Source organism: Eubalaena glacialis, chromosome 2, assembly GCF_028564815.1.
Source record: "Eubalaena glacialis isolate mEubGla1 chromosome 2, mEubGla1.1.hap2.+ XY, whole genome shotgun sequence".
Lineage (NCBI taxonomy): Eukaryota > Metazoa > Chordata > Mammalia > Artiodactyla > Balaenidae > Eubalaena > Eubalaena glacialis.
In genome coordinates this window covers 44,661,051-44,674,609 of record NC_083717.1, presented here as the reverse complement: position 1 = coordinate 44,674,609, position 13,559 = coordinate 44,661,051, and the positions used below count along the sequence as shown (strand labels likewise).

Here is a 13,559-nt window from a genome sequence, read left to right as displayed (position 1 = left end):
ACAAAATAAGTCAGAAAAATACTGTATCACTCATGCTGAATTTTGAGGCAAAAGGCATTTTGTTTTAAAAGTTCATTAAAATCTCACAGCAAATTAAACATTCTATTATTACCCACTGGTTAACCTATTTTGTAAGATGTTTCAAGAAAGCATAAAATAGCATTTTAACTGGACAACCATCTTTTAAAGCACAAATAAATTTCCACAATTTTGTAAAAAGACAAATATTAACCAAGTAAAACATTTTCCAGTACAGCATTTCCATTTTACCAGCTTTATTCAGTACACTTTACTGCTGGGCAACTGTAAAGGTCAAAGTGTTATTTAAGGCGACACCAAGTATTTAATGAAGCTTCAGCTTAAAAAAAAAAAGCCCAAACTGAGAAATTTTAAAGTGTTAGAAATTTTATTAAAGTTAACATTCCACAAGATCATACTCATACAAATCAAACTGCAAAAGATTCCAGACATACAAACTATCATCTGTTAATGTGCCATCTTTCTTCTCCAAATGTCAAAAACGTTCTTAATGATACAAAGTCTCTAGAAAGTCAAATTCACTGTCCATTTGTGCTGGGTAAGAAACCTATATCTTCATTCATTTCATGAAATCCATGTTAAAAGAACCCTGTCTTGGTTGTATATTATCACAGCACTCTTGTATTAATCCATTTTTCTCAATTCCCCATAGTGGACTGCCATCTTGATTTCTCAGTGGTAGGGTCCATTTGAGACTCTTCAAGCTGACTGGGTGCTTGATGAAAACATTAAAAGAAAAAAAATGCTGTTGGAATATCAATAATCTTATTCCTTCAGAGAACATCCACCCACCTTGAAGATACTCTTACCATACACAAAGCTTTAATAATTTTATAACAGTTTTAAACTATAAAACTGAGTATGTGCTGCACATACAACTTCTCAATAAGAGAATCATGGCAAAACTGCACACCAGTAACAAAGTTCTTTTACTGTCACAGATACACAGTAACCATAAAAATGTGGCACTGAAGAGTCATATTTTTAATAGTTAAATGTAATGTTATACTGTCTACATGAGAAGTGAAAACAAAAATTCAAATTCAAAAATTCTGGAAAGCTAAATTACAGCAACACTATGGATTCTAAATCTCAATGCAGAAAACTTTCCAAGCTTCTTCAAATAAAACTAAATATGGAAAAGAATCTTAAAGGATTAAAAAAAAACCGAAGCAGTGGATCATATAGCAGTTTTCCAGTCCAACAGATCTTAATTAATTTTGCATAGATCACACAAATGGCCAATATAGATGTCACCATCTTTAGCTACATATATGAGAATGCAGGAAATAGGTAGCCACTAGAAAACAAAATGATCAGAAATGCAAAATATCTCCCTGCCTTATTTGATATTTGCCATAAAATGCTATCAGATTTCAAATTCAATACAAATAAAATATTCTCATTGCAAAAACATCAAATGTTCCTCATTTTTTAAAAAAAATTCATTGCTTAAATAATTTGAAGTAAGGAAATTAAGGGAAGCCAGGATATTTTACCATTAAATAAATGGTCCTGATTCATCATGATAAAACATAATTAGAAAAATAAATTTTAACCCTGGTCATCTTCTTTATAAATTTTGCAGCTCTCCAACTAAATTTATAGCAATAAAGTCTGAGTGACTGACTAGGAGATTATTAAATATAAGGGCATTTTTTGCTCATTATATAGTTAGTACCTTGATTCCAAAACTACAATGAGGATTTGTCTATTATATACAATACAAAAATCTACTTAATAAACCATTTGATTAACCAAGAGACACCACCACTCATTAAAAAAAATACTGAAAATGAGCGTCACAACATCAGTAATAAACATCAAACGAAAGCTATTTCTCCCAAAACATTTTTTGCCGATTTCTCTCCAGCCTAAAAGGAGAACTAAAAATAACTCATTTATTCCCCATATCAGTAAAGTATCTTCCACTTGTTCACTCCTTACAATTAAGGGACATATTTCTATATAAAAGTATAAAAATAAAAATACCATCATTCCTCTTGCAGAGTTAATTATAAACCAATTTCTCCCCAATCTCTACTGTTACAATGCAGGATCAAGCTCTCAATGAAGTTGGGAATGTAAATACTATTATGATGAACGGTGACATTAATGCATTCATATCAAGCTACAGTCATTTCAATGGCTATAGGTGCAATTTATTCAATCTAGTACATTAAGTGATAAACTCCGTGCTTTATATTCTTCTGCCACAAGGTAAGAGGTAGAAAACTCATCGCAGACACTATAAGAAATTTCTTTTTAAAACCACATTTTTAAAAAAAATTTCAAAAGAAAGCCCAATGATATTAAAACCATATCAAAACTAATTAATAAAATGCACCAGCTTGTGTGGCGAAAATAGAGATTAAAAAATACTAGCATATTGGTCGTGCTATCACATATACTGTCATATATTTAACATGGTAAAAAAAAAAAAGCGGGGGGAGAAGAAAAAGAATGCTACAAGAAAGCTATGATCAATCTGCACTCCTATAAAGCCAATGAAAACCCAGAAGTGAGAATTCTGTTAATAAGCAAAAGTGCTCAGTCAAATATCAAAGCACCTAAAACAGTAAAGGATTTAGGAATAAATCCATTTATTTTCATGGAATTCCAATTTCTTGCAAAAATTAAATTTGCAAATAAGCAAAGTTAAAAAGTGAAAAAGAAAGCAGGCATGAGTTCTTTGAGCCTGGAAATTTTCTGGGTAACAAAATCCAGTTCTTCATCTGTAAAATAGAAGTAACAGTAGTACCTACCTTACGTGGCAGTAGTAGTGAGGATTAAATGAATTAGTACATTTATAGCTTTTACATTACCTGGCATATAGAAAGACCTCAATAAATAGACCTCCAATATACCACAGTAACCAAAGTACCTGAGGACCTACAAACTAACCTTAATGAATCAAAATAATTTATATTCCAATGGCCATGATATCTTTGAAAACTCTATAGGATCATGGGGTCAACTTGTAAAAGACAAAACACTTTCTGCTTTAAAGAGAATTTGATTTTGCATTAAAATAAGATCAGTACAGAAAACTGAGTAGGGTTTAGTATCTAAGCCCTACTACTGCACATCTTTCCAGATTTGTGAATTACTGGAAAGATACTGAAGAGATGATGGTTTGATCTAGAATTCCATCATCAAACATACCAGCTTCAAGCTAATACTATGAAAAGTTAGGAGAATTTTTCCACTATGATGTTCACTATTTTATACCCCGTTTTTCAGAACAAATTGCTTGTTCTAAGATAATTTCCAGGAAGAAAAGACTTCTATGGTAAGAAGGTAATTAAGTACCTGCTACTGCTTAAAATCCCCAAATACTGTACATCCAGAAATTAAAAACATAAAATTGAGCAAGGAGGTCTTAAATTCTAATTCAGTAAATTTGTTCAAAAAAACACTGGGATATTGTAAAATAAGTTATTTGAAATGCAAGCAAGTGATTCACTACTGGATGTGTTTAAGAGGGGTTCAATTTCCTTACCTCTACTTCCCAGCAAACCCCCATTTTAATAGCAACAAAAAATGTGCGGGACAGGGAAAGAGTACAAGGAAAAAGATTAATGATTCTTAATTTTTTAAACGAGTGGCTCTAATAAATAATACAATTTGTTACTGTAAAACCAGTGGGACAAATGGGTACAAAATTACAATAAGAAGCAGAAATTGATGCTTACATGATGATTCTCATCATGTAATTAAGCTTCTTGGTACTTATGACATAATTTCAATCTTCTTCATATTGTTTTTAAATTTGAAAACATTTAATAGTGAATTCACATATTTTGTCTTATTACCAAAAACAGCTTGACTCCTCAACAGGATTAAAATGTATTAACAAGTCTGGGTCGTAAATAAAGTGGGCATAAAAACTAACTACAAAAAACCCAGCCAGCTGTTGTTCACAACGTTGTTAAACTATGTTGTTCAACTATGCTGACTAAGAAAGAGTCATCTTACTTAAGGTTTTTACAATCAAATCAAATCTTCCCCATTATCCCATTTAGTTTAAAACGTGACTACATGTCTATGAAAGATTGAAAGTTGTGGTTTCTTGTAACTTTAAAGTTTTTACTGAGTCAAAGTTTTGGCATTCAAGCATACCTAAAAATTAGTATTTAAAGCATTATAAATAATGAATTTCACTTTTTACTAGATTAGACCCAAAACACTAGTTGATAATGTTTAATAGCAAGTATATACAATAAATCAACAAGTATTTATTGAGCATCCACTATGTGCCAGGCAATCGTTTTAAAATATAAGGCATGAAGTCAATAAATTACACTACATTAGGAAAGTTTTCATCTCTGCTCTCACCATCCCCCATCGAAAAAAAACCTTCACTATTTTACAGGCCCTAGTAGCCATTTATACAATAGAAGTTGAAGTAGTAATTAGAAGCAAAGATTATCATCTAGAATCTAGATTCCCGAATGTTATTCAAAAAATTACTTTTATGAAACTACTAAATAATTATCATACCTAAAAAGTTTTGTCAATAATAAATCCTTTTGAGAATTCATCCAAATTCATTTCTACAGTCTTACCACTAACTCTTTTCCCACTATTTCTCAGATGGGGAATTAGAAATTCCACGGTAGTAGTAGTAACCAAACCTTCTAATATCAAGGCAAAACTCCAGTGTGAAAAAAACTTTGTTGGGCTTTCAAATTTAAGGAAAGCTCATAATTACTTCATTTATTTGAATTACTAACAATGAAATCCATTAAAAAGTACGCTCTATTACCAAGAGAACCTAAGGGCTTCTGAGTTTTACACATGTGAAGTTGACAAAAAGGAAGGATCCAGGGAAAGAGTAGGCAAGGTTGCCTAACAGGAAAAAATACTTAAGCATTTTATAGGGTTTGTGGCCATTAGCTACAGCTACTCTCAACTCTGTAGCTGTAGTTGGAAAGCAAACACAGATAATGTGTAAATGAAAGCGCATAGCTGTGTTCCAATAAAACTTTACTTATAAAAATAGGGGGGAGTTTACCAACACCCAGATCTAGGCTGCAGGGTTTTGTGGGTTTTTTGGCCACACAGCGCATGCGCAATCTTAGTTCCCCTACCAGGGATCGAACCCACGCTCCCTGCAGTGGAAGCGTGGAGTCTTGACCACTGGACCACCAGGGAAGTCCTAGGGTGCAGTATTAAAAGCATGTTCAAATGTGGGTTTTTTTCCATTTTAACTTTGCCTGAGCTTAAGTAAAAAAAAGTAGAAAATAATAAAAGGTTGGAGTAAATTAACGCGCAAGATTTTAATAATAAACTTCATATACATCTAACCATGTTGATTTATTTTTGTACTGCTTTGAGCCTCACTAAATCCCTCTATATTTTTACAGACTCTGACTCAGTTACTCAAAATTTCCAAAGTCATATTTAAAATTAAAAAACAAATTAAACATGTAAATTGAGTAAAACTTACTAAATTCTTCCACCAACATCTATTTCGTTGTACTGGCCCCTTAGATAATTCAGCCTCAGGATTCATATTTCTGTAGAAATCAAAAAGAATATAATTGTATGTACAGAAAAAGACAAAAACAGATTTATTTGGAAACTTCAACATCTTATCAGGATCACTAGCCAGAAGACCGAGACATACATGTATTTATAAATACAGTCCAAGCAGAAAATCAAAAGTTCTGATCCAGAGGATCTTAAGTTTGGCTGTTCACAGGGCTCACCTGTAGAATAAAGTTACTATAAAAACACATTATGTCTCAGGCCCCAAGAACTTCCTAGGTAAAAATCCGGGCTCCCTAACAGGCAGTCATGGCTGCAAAATAGCTGTTTAACAGAGCCAACATCACTCCTTCCTTAACAGTACAGAACTATTTTATCTTCTGGTCCTTCAGCTAATCTGCTTTCCAGACTTCTAAAGGAATGCTTCCATTACCAACCTGGCAAGGCCATGTTTCTCACTCTTCCATATTACTATATTATTTCATAATATCATGTACTTTAATCAACTCTATTCTAGGACAGAAACCTTAAGCCTAATTTCAAATTTTTTCCTCTACTGATTATATTGACCTACACAACACTAACCCTTTTTAAAATATATGCGTGATAAAAATTACTTTTTATCTGGTTACTGATAACCATTACTCTTCACTGGTTAGACTGAAATACCTCATAAACATGGAAGATGTGTCCTGTATCTCAAATAAATTTTTGAGAATACAGGTATATACTTTTTCCAGTCACTCCTGTGCCAAAGTATGGTTATAATAATCACAATAATAGGTAGAACTACCCAAAAAGCTTTGTTCAATAGTTCAATATTAAAGTGTATCAATTTAAGGATTTTTAGAAAGCAAAAAAAGTTCAGGATTTAAGCTAAAACTAAGCTACCTAAATGCTTTTTCCATGACCAAGGTTTCCAATTTTTCAAATTATAAAACAAGTTCCTGATTATCTTACCAAATCTAAATCCCTTTAATCATTTTGACTAGTCATAACCAAGAAATTGTAAGATCTGCTTCAAGATTTATTTTAAGAGCAAGGTGCTAAAATATCCTCCCAACAAGTTGATAAAACGAAGCAATTTACAAGAAACACAGCATTATTATTAAGCTTCCAAATTTAATCTGATCTTATAAAGACAGTTATACTGAACAATGACAAAACCTAAATCAATCAAGTAAAATAAATTAATTTAACCCCTAAGAGAAGGGCAGAAATGACTTACGGAATACCCATGAAAGAAATGTCTGAGGGAAACCCATCACATTAGTCTGACAACACACTTATAAAAAGGCTACCTACCAGTACAAGTATGTGGCTTGGGGTGCTCACTGCATCGAAACCAGAGGACTTAGATCACACTTTGCACCACCACAAAAATTACTGACACCAATGTAATCTACCACTCGATCTCCTTCCCAAAAATTGACAAAGTAAGTACTCTGCCTTCCTTTAAAGGGGGGTAAGCCAAGTTCACCTTAAGTAGATTACAAAAGTTGATAATTTTGCTCATACTCCTATCTATCTTTAATATTTTGCAGTATCAAGGATCCTCATGTAGTATGAAATTATAGGTATAATATAAATAACAACTTTGATTGCTGGTCATTTTATAATAAAAGGCAAAGACGGCTTTAGTCAAGTCTTAATATTATCATTACTAGCCCATTTGTACTTTTCTTAGATTTGGTTTTGTCACCTTTTAAAGTCCTTAAAACAATTTTTACATTTTAATTAAGAATAAAATCCGAGAGCACTGTGAAATATAAGAAACCGTCCACAAAAATAAGGTACTAGTGATAAAGTCATTAACAGTCATTAAGAAAACTCTGTCACAACTCATAAACCATTAAAGTTAAGCAAAATACTTAGCTTGATAACCTAAATTAAAATGATTTTGACTACCATGTAATACACACATTAAGGATATAATTGCTTGTTTGGGAAATATTCAATTTCAAATAAGTGGTATAGTTTCAAAAAACAAAGACTGTCTTCCAAAACACTGGATTATCTAGCTTTACACAATGTATAAATGAAATCATTGTAGGAAACATGCTACTTGAAAGCTATGTAAACAATCAAATCACATAGTTTGTATTTATAAAGTTCAGAATATCCTTGAATTTAAGTTGTAAAGGTTAATTATATTCAGAAATAAGTCAATTTCAAAATTAAAAGTTTGTACTGACCCGCTCAATCTGGAAGGGAAAGGTAGTGGGTAAGATGAGGATATTTATCTTTGAAATATAGATTTAAGGGAAATTACATAGCTTATGTCAAGCATGTAAGCTATAAATCATCATTTATAATCACGATGGTCACCTACAAATGTTACATTAAATACACTAATCTTTAAATTATTTAATAAAATTATTAGGAAAAAAATTCAAAACAATGCTTTCATTGCAGCATTCTAAATCTTTATTTTTTAAAGACAATTTCACACCTTAACTGCTTTTTAAGATCAACTTTCCATTACGCCTGCATTTATACTATTTATTAATATTTTAGAACGCCTAAAATTAGGAAAGTCAGGTACTCTATCGCCCAGGTTTCATGTTATTCAAATAACTTCAACAAAGAAGTAACATCCATAATTTGCAATGCAAAAATTACAAAAACTACTTTCCAGTTTAAGAGAACTAGACACTCTAATTATTTTTACCACACAATTTAGGCGCAAAAATGTATCTTAAGAGATTGGAAACTCCAAATACTTTATACAAATTAGGAGACTAAGGTCCACAGTGAATAAAACGTCCAGATTACAGGGCTAATTTACATTAGAAGCTGGGTCTCCTGACTGCTGAATCAGTTATATTTTCCACTCTATCACACACCTCTCATTAATGCAGAAGATGGAGATGTCCTCAAATTACATTTCTCCCCTTATGCCTCTCAACAAAGAAGAAAATCAGAGGAGAAAAGGTAAAATAATTGGTTGTCCGCAGTCCAAATTTTTAAATAATCAAGAAACTGTGAACAGTAAACGAAACTTTAAAGAAAATTTATATTCAAAATTACCTATTCCACATAATCCAACCTCTAATTATTATGTCGTAGTTCATGAAAACCTTTTGTTAACTATGGGGCATGGCTTCTTTCATTTCTGTGGAACTCCAGGGAATTTTTTAAACAGTTATTACCAATAATAACAAACGCAATGCAAGCCAATCACCAACTTTATCAGGTGACTTTTATGATTCAAGAATTCAAAATGCTAAAATAAAAACAAATATTTAAGTATTTATCACTTCAGTTAAGCAGAAAATAGTAGTAAACTAAACAATGTATTTATGAAATACAGTAATTTAAAACAACAGTATCTTCGGTTATATTTGCCCCCATGTGTCCATTATTTCTGTCCACCAAAAATATTGCCAATTTTACAGGCTTGGCTCAGCAGCAGATTTCAAAACACTGACTCTAAATATTATCATGAAGGTCGAAGTACATATAGGTCTTTTTAAAATGTGACTTATTATAATCCTTTATCTTGTTGGTGATAAAAGGAAAACTATACTCCACTACATTAACTTAGGAGTTACTACAACACCTAAGTTATTTTTATAATTATTAATACTTGACTAAAAAAGATAAAAATTTTCATTTAACATTTCTAATCTACTTTAACCATTCATTTTTTATTCTATGGGTTCAAATTACGCCTTTGGTAGGCCATTATAAATTACTGCCAATTTATACTTAAACTTCACATACATTTGTGTCTTAAGAGGCCCAATTCTCAATTTTTATAACAGTGCCCAACTACATCTGAACGCCAACCTAATATCCTATCATTTACAAAGAGGAAACCCTAACCTTGGCATTTATGTTAAACGACCTTGGGATAAAAGATGTCTTAACTTTTTTATGTATATCTTTAAAACATAATTGTTAAAGGTCTAACATTTGGTTTTCTTTTGTACACTATAATAAACACAAATCTGATCAAAATGCAAAAGGGCTGAAAAGCAAAAATTAAGCTAAAGCAAAAGCAATAAAAATATTACCTTTATCATCTATTTGAATCAACAGAATAAGCCAACACCAACGATGAATTTTCCACAAAAATTACAAGGACAAAGGTAAACCTGCCCTTACATTAATTAATTGGTTATTCGGCTATTCCTAAAACTTCCGAAGATATCTCATTATATATTTCCTCTGATAAATCCCTTCCTAATATATACTGCTTGACCGTAACTTCCCCTTTCAGTGTTAACTTAAGAGTAAGAAGTAATTCCTGAAAATTCTGTACATATTTTTTTCATTCATGTATCTAATTTTAAGATGTCAAAATACCATACACATGTTGAAATTATTTCTTCCTTTTATGCTTTAAAAAGACTAAGCTATAGATTAGAGGTCTCTTTAGTCACATTCTAATTTCCTGTAAGATAACTTATTTTTGCACCTGTTTGGAAAAAAGACTCATAAAAACAGGTAAAATGAGTATTTTAAATCCATTACATGATAACTAGAATATGAAAGGGTCTATTAAGTTTTTGAAATACAGTTCTTTTAAGATAAATCATAAGATCTGCAAATACAAAATTCTAGGCCATTTCTAAAACGTAATCTGCATCACCAAAAAAATGGCTAAAGAATGTACACTTCAGATTGTAAAGATACGTAATTCTGATGACTCAACTACTGATTTAACCATAATTCTAAAGCACCATTTAACTGAAAAATACTGAATGTCTCACTGCTGATGTAAATTATATGTATCAACTATTTTAACATTAACACAAAACTGCTTTGATGTAAGGAAAAAAATTTGATGGGCTTTTTCTCATCCCTTTTTCGAGATAAGGTCTACAGTTTATGTCGCACTGACAAACTTTAGTGATATTCTCCTGTTGGTAGCTATTAGATTTCAGATGTTGGATAAAAACATTTACTTACTTGCTATATAAATCACAGACTATCGCAAAGATTTCCTTTATCCTCAAGGATAAAATTCCACGGTCTCAGTCTTCAAAATGGCATACCTTTTGGGGGAAAGAAAACAATATTCTAAACAATTTATTGATGGAACCACCAATAGCCAAGTACTAATACGTGTTTTAAAACTTTTTATTACATAAAAGAAAAAATAAAATCTATGCTCACAAAACCCGATTTTTAAAGCATTCTTTCCTAAAATCCATTAGTATGAATAATAACAGCTTAAATTTCCCAAAGAATTTATTTCTTTAAATATTTAAAAGATTTAAATTGTTTGCACAGTATATTAGATAGCAAAAAAAAAAAAGCATATCTTTGGGTTATGGTTTTCCTCAAAGTATAATCAGTTTTTTCTTGTTCCCAAAACTAAACAAAGGCTTAAAGGACCTTCAGTATTTTAAACTATTCAAAAGGCACATTAAGTTACAATGGCTATGCAGATACACTTTTCATACAATGAAAAGGCTTAAAGATCCTGTAAAATTATTTCAGATATTTACTCATATTCATAATCACTATGCACTAAAAATATATATTATCAAAGAAAATAAAAACCTAATAAGTTTACTTTTATGTCAAAGTAATAAAAATTTACCCACTCTTACCTCAAATAAAAGAGCTGTATTTGTTCAGAACCATCATCAACCAAATTTAATTTTAATCTTGTAAGTTACCTTAAAAAAAAAAAAAAAAGGAAGATGATTATCAATGTTTTGATTTTTAAACACTTCTTGGCCAAAGTTTCAGTGTGATGAAACAATGAGAAAATATTCCAGAGACAACAATCATTGGACAAATTCAAGAAATGGCTCATCGACACGCTACCTGTACATTTTAAGGTTGCAGTTATTTATCTTAATATCTATCAGTCTTTATTTTCCTCATCTTTTGGTTGTATGGACAAACACTAAAGATTAAGGCATTGAGATTAAAAACAAAAAATTCACATCTTTGGACAGATTTAAGATTATGACCTTGTTTTCATTTTTATTCTTCTTTTGATGGCAAGCAATACACAAAAACAAAGGAAAAGTTTACCATTTTTAAAGACTGAAATCAACTTAAAATTTTCTCTACCATCTAGAAATACCTTTTACAATTATGAGCAATTAAAAATTAACTCCTCCAGGAAAAATTAGTGAAGTTAAAATGGCCACTGGTTACTTTAAATTTTTAAACCACAAGTTATCTGATCTCACCCAGTGGGATATTAGCTTTGTCTTTAAAGCAAATCTAAAACATGTAGTATCTATGACCTTTATTCAATTTCAAACTGGGGTCCAGAACATTTTCAGTCTCTCCCTTCCCCCATTTCTCATGTAAAAAGATCTTATGAGGTTAAACTGCTAGTAATTATTCTGCATTTCGCTATTAAAAAAAACTAAATTCAGAATATTAATTTAAAACGACTTGCAGTGTTCAAAAATTTCAGAAATGTTGATTTGAAAAACCAAAATTGTTACTTAAACAACAGAGTCTCTAAAATCAAGATATGCGCAACTGATGTAACGTATAGCACTATATGAATGCTATTAGGAAAATAAAACAATGTCACTGACAAAAATACCCTCAGATACACAGTCCATTACACCAGTATCTGATTTTGTAAGTACTACGTAAATCCGCCCAACACTATTTTTACGTAGATCTGCACCTCTACAACACCAGAGTTACCGCAGGATGAAGACAAATATATTCTAAAATACACAAAGGTTTGTGCATTTGTGGTTTGTTCTTCAAATCACTAAACTCAAATTCCCTCTCAATTTTTTAAATTCCTAGACTATACAGAGGACTCTGCAAATTTTTTAAAAACCAAAATACACTATTAAAATACTGTTCCGTTTTGAGCATATCTGGATTTTTATGCATGCAACAAATGCAACAAATATGGCTCCTCTTCATCGCCCATTACCGAGCAGTCCTACTTTAATATTTACACTACGAGAAAGTAACTTCACAAAGAGATTCGGTGTCAGAATATTCCTTTGTAAAAGTTCTGTCGACCATGGCTTGTGATAATACACATTATTTTTTAAAATCATCAAATGATGAACTTAAACTTTTAAAAGTCTAGGCACTGACCCAAGTACGGTCTAACATTCAGGTGTGATAAGTTACAGATAACGGCTCCTTATGACCTTTTTAAAAGTAACGAACAGTAGATTTAATCATTGTTCAAACATCAGAATGTCAAACAATCTTGGCGTAATTACTCAGTAAAATAAACTACCTTAATCAAACGTCATCGTCTAGAACCGTAATTAAAATCTATTTCCATTAAACAGCCTTGACGACATAGTAAACTTGTCTTCGTAATTTTTGAAATACCAGAAGCACTCCTCCAACTTGCATTTTTAAAAGACAACCTTAACGTCAATAAAGGTTTGAACAAGCAGCAAGTACCTTCTCATCTGCAACACTGCAGCCGTTTTCAAAATCGGCTTTGAAAGAGTTAAAAGCCAACACCCAAAAGAAAAAAAAAAAACAAGTTTTATTTTTGTTGAAACGTAGTCAGGGTTCCATTGTTCTTTTAAATTCGAAAACGAAGATGAGTTCCCACCTCACCGGAAAGGGGTTAAAAAGCTCCCCCGTCGGAGAACCTGAAAAGGATTTTTTTTTTTTTTTTTTTATCCTAAATATCAAAATAACTCACCAGGACAGAAAGGGGCTCTCCTCGCGCAGTCCCCTTCAGGCTCCCGCCTGCGGTCACCGCCGCCGCCCCTTTCCCGGCGGGGCCGGTCCCGGCAACGAGGCCACCCCCCGCCTGGTCTTCAGCGGGGGCCCCCGCGCCCCCAGCCCCAGGCCCCGCGGCGCTTCCCGCCCGGAGAGCCAGAGAGCGGCGCCTGTGGGGCCGCTAGGGGAGAGCCGGCCGGCGAGGCCCGGCCCGCCGCCCCCTCCTGCTCGCGCGCTCAAGGACATTTTGCTTTTCCTCCCAAGGACAAAGGACAATAAAAAGAACCGGGGAGCCACTCACCAGGTCCGAGCGCCGCGGTCGGCACCTCCTGGTCGCCCGCACCCGAGTCCCGCGCCGGCCGCCCGCCCGAGCCTTCCGCCCGTACCGGGTC

At 32.8% G+C, this 13,559-nt stretch overlaps 1 long non-coding RNA gene across 3 annotated transcripts; it reads right to left on the bottom strand.

Annotated features, from left to right (window-relative positions):
- Positions 1 to 387: 387 nt before the first annotated feature.
- Positions 388 to 13,318, bottom strand: LOC133084978 (uncharacterized). 3 transcript variants are annotated; one of them, XR_009699504.1, is made up of 6 exons: positions 13,055 to 13,085; positions 12,898 to 12,935; positions 11,097 to 11,165; positions 10,450 to 10,535; positions 5,492 to 5,561; positions 388 to 754 (listed from the first exon to the last, which is right to left on the bottom strand). It is a non-coding gene; the product is annotated as an uncharacterized LOC133084978 (long non-coding RNA). The 3 variants fall into 3 exon arrangements; XR_009699503.1 differs by lacking the exons at positions 12,898 to 12,935; positions 13,055 to 13,085 and adding an exon at positions 13,148 to 13,318; XR_009699502.1 differs by having other exon boundaries at positions 12,898 to 13,083.
- Positions 13,319 to 13,559: the final 241 nt, after the last annotated feature.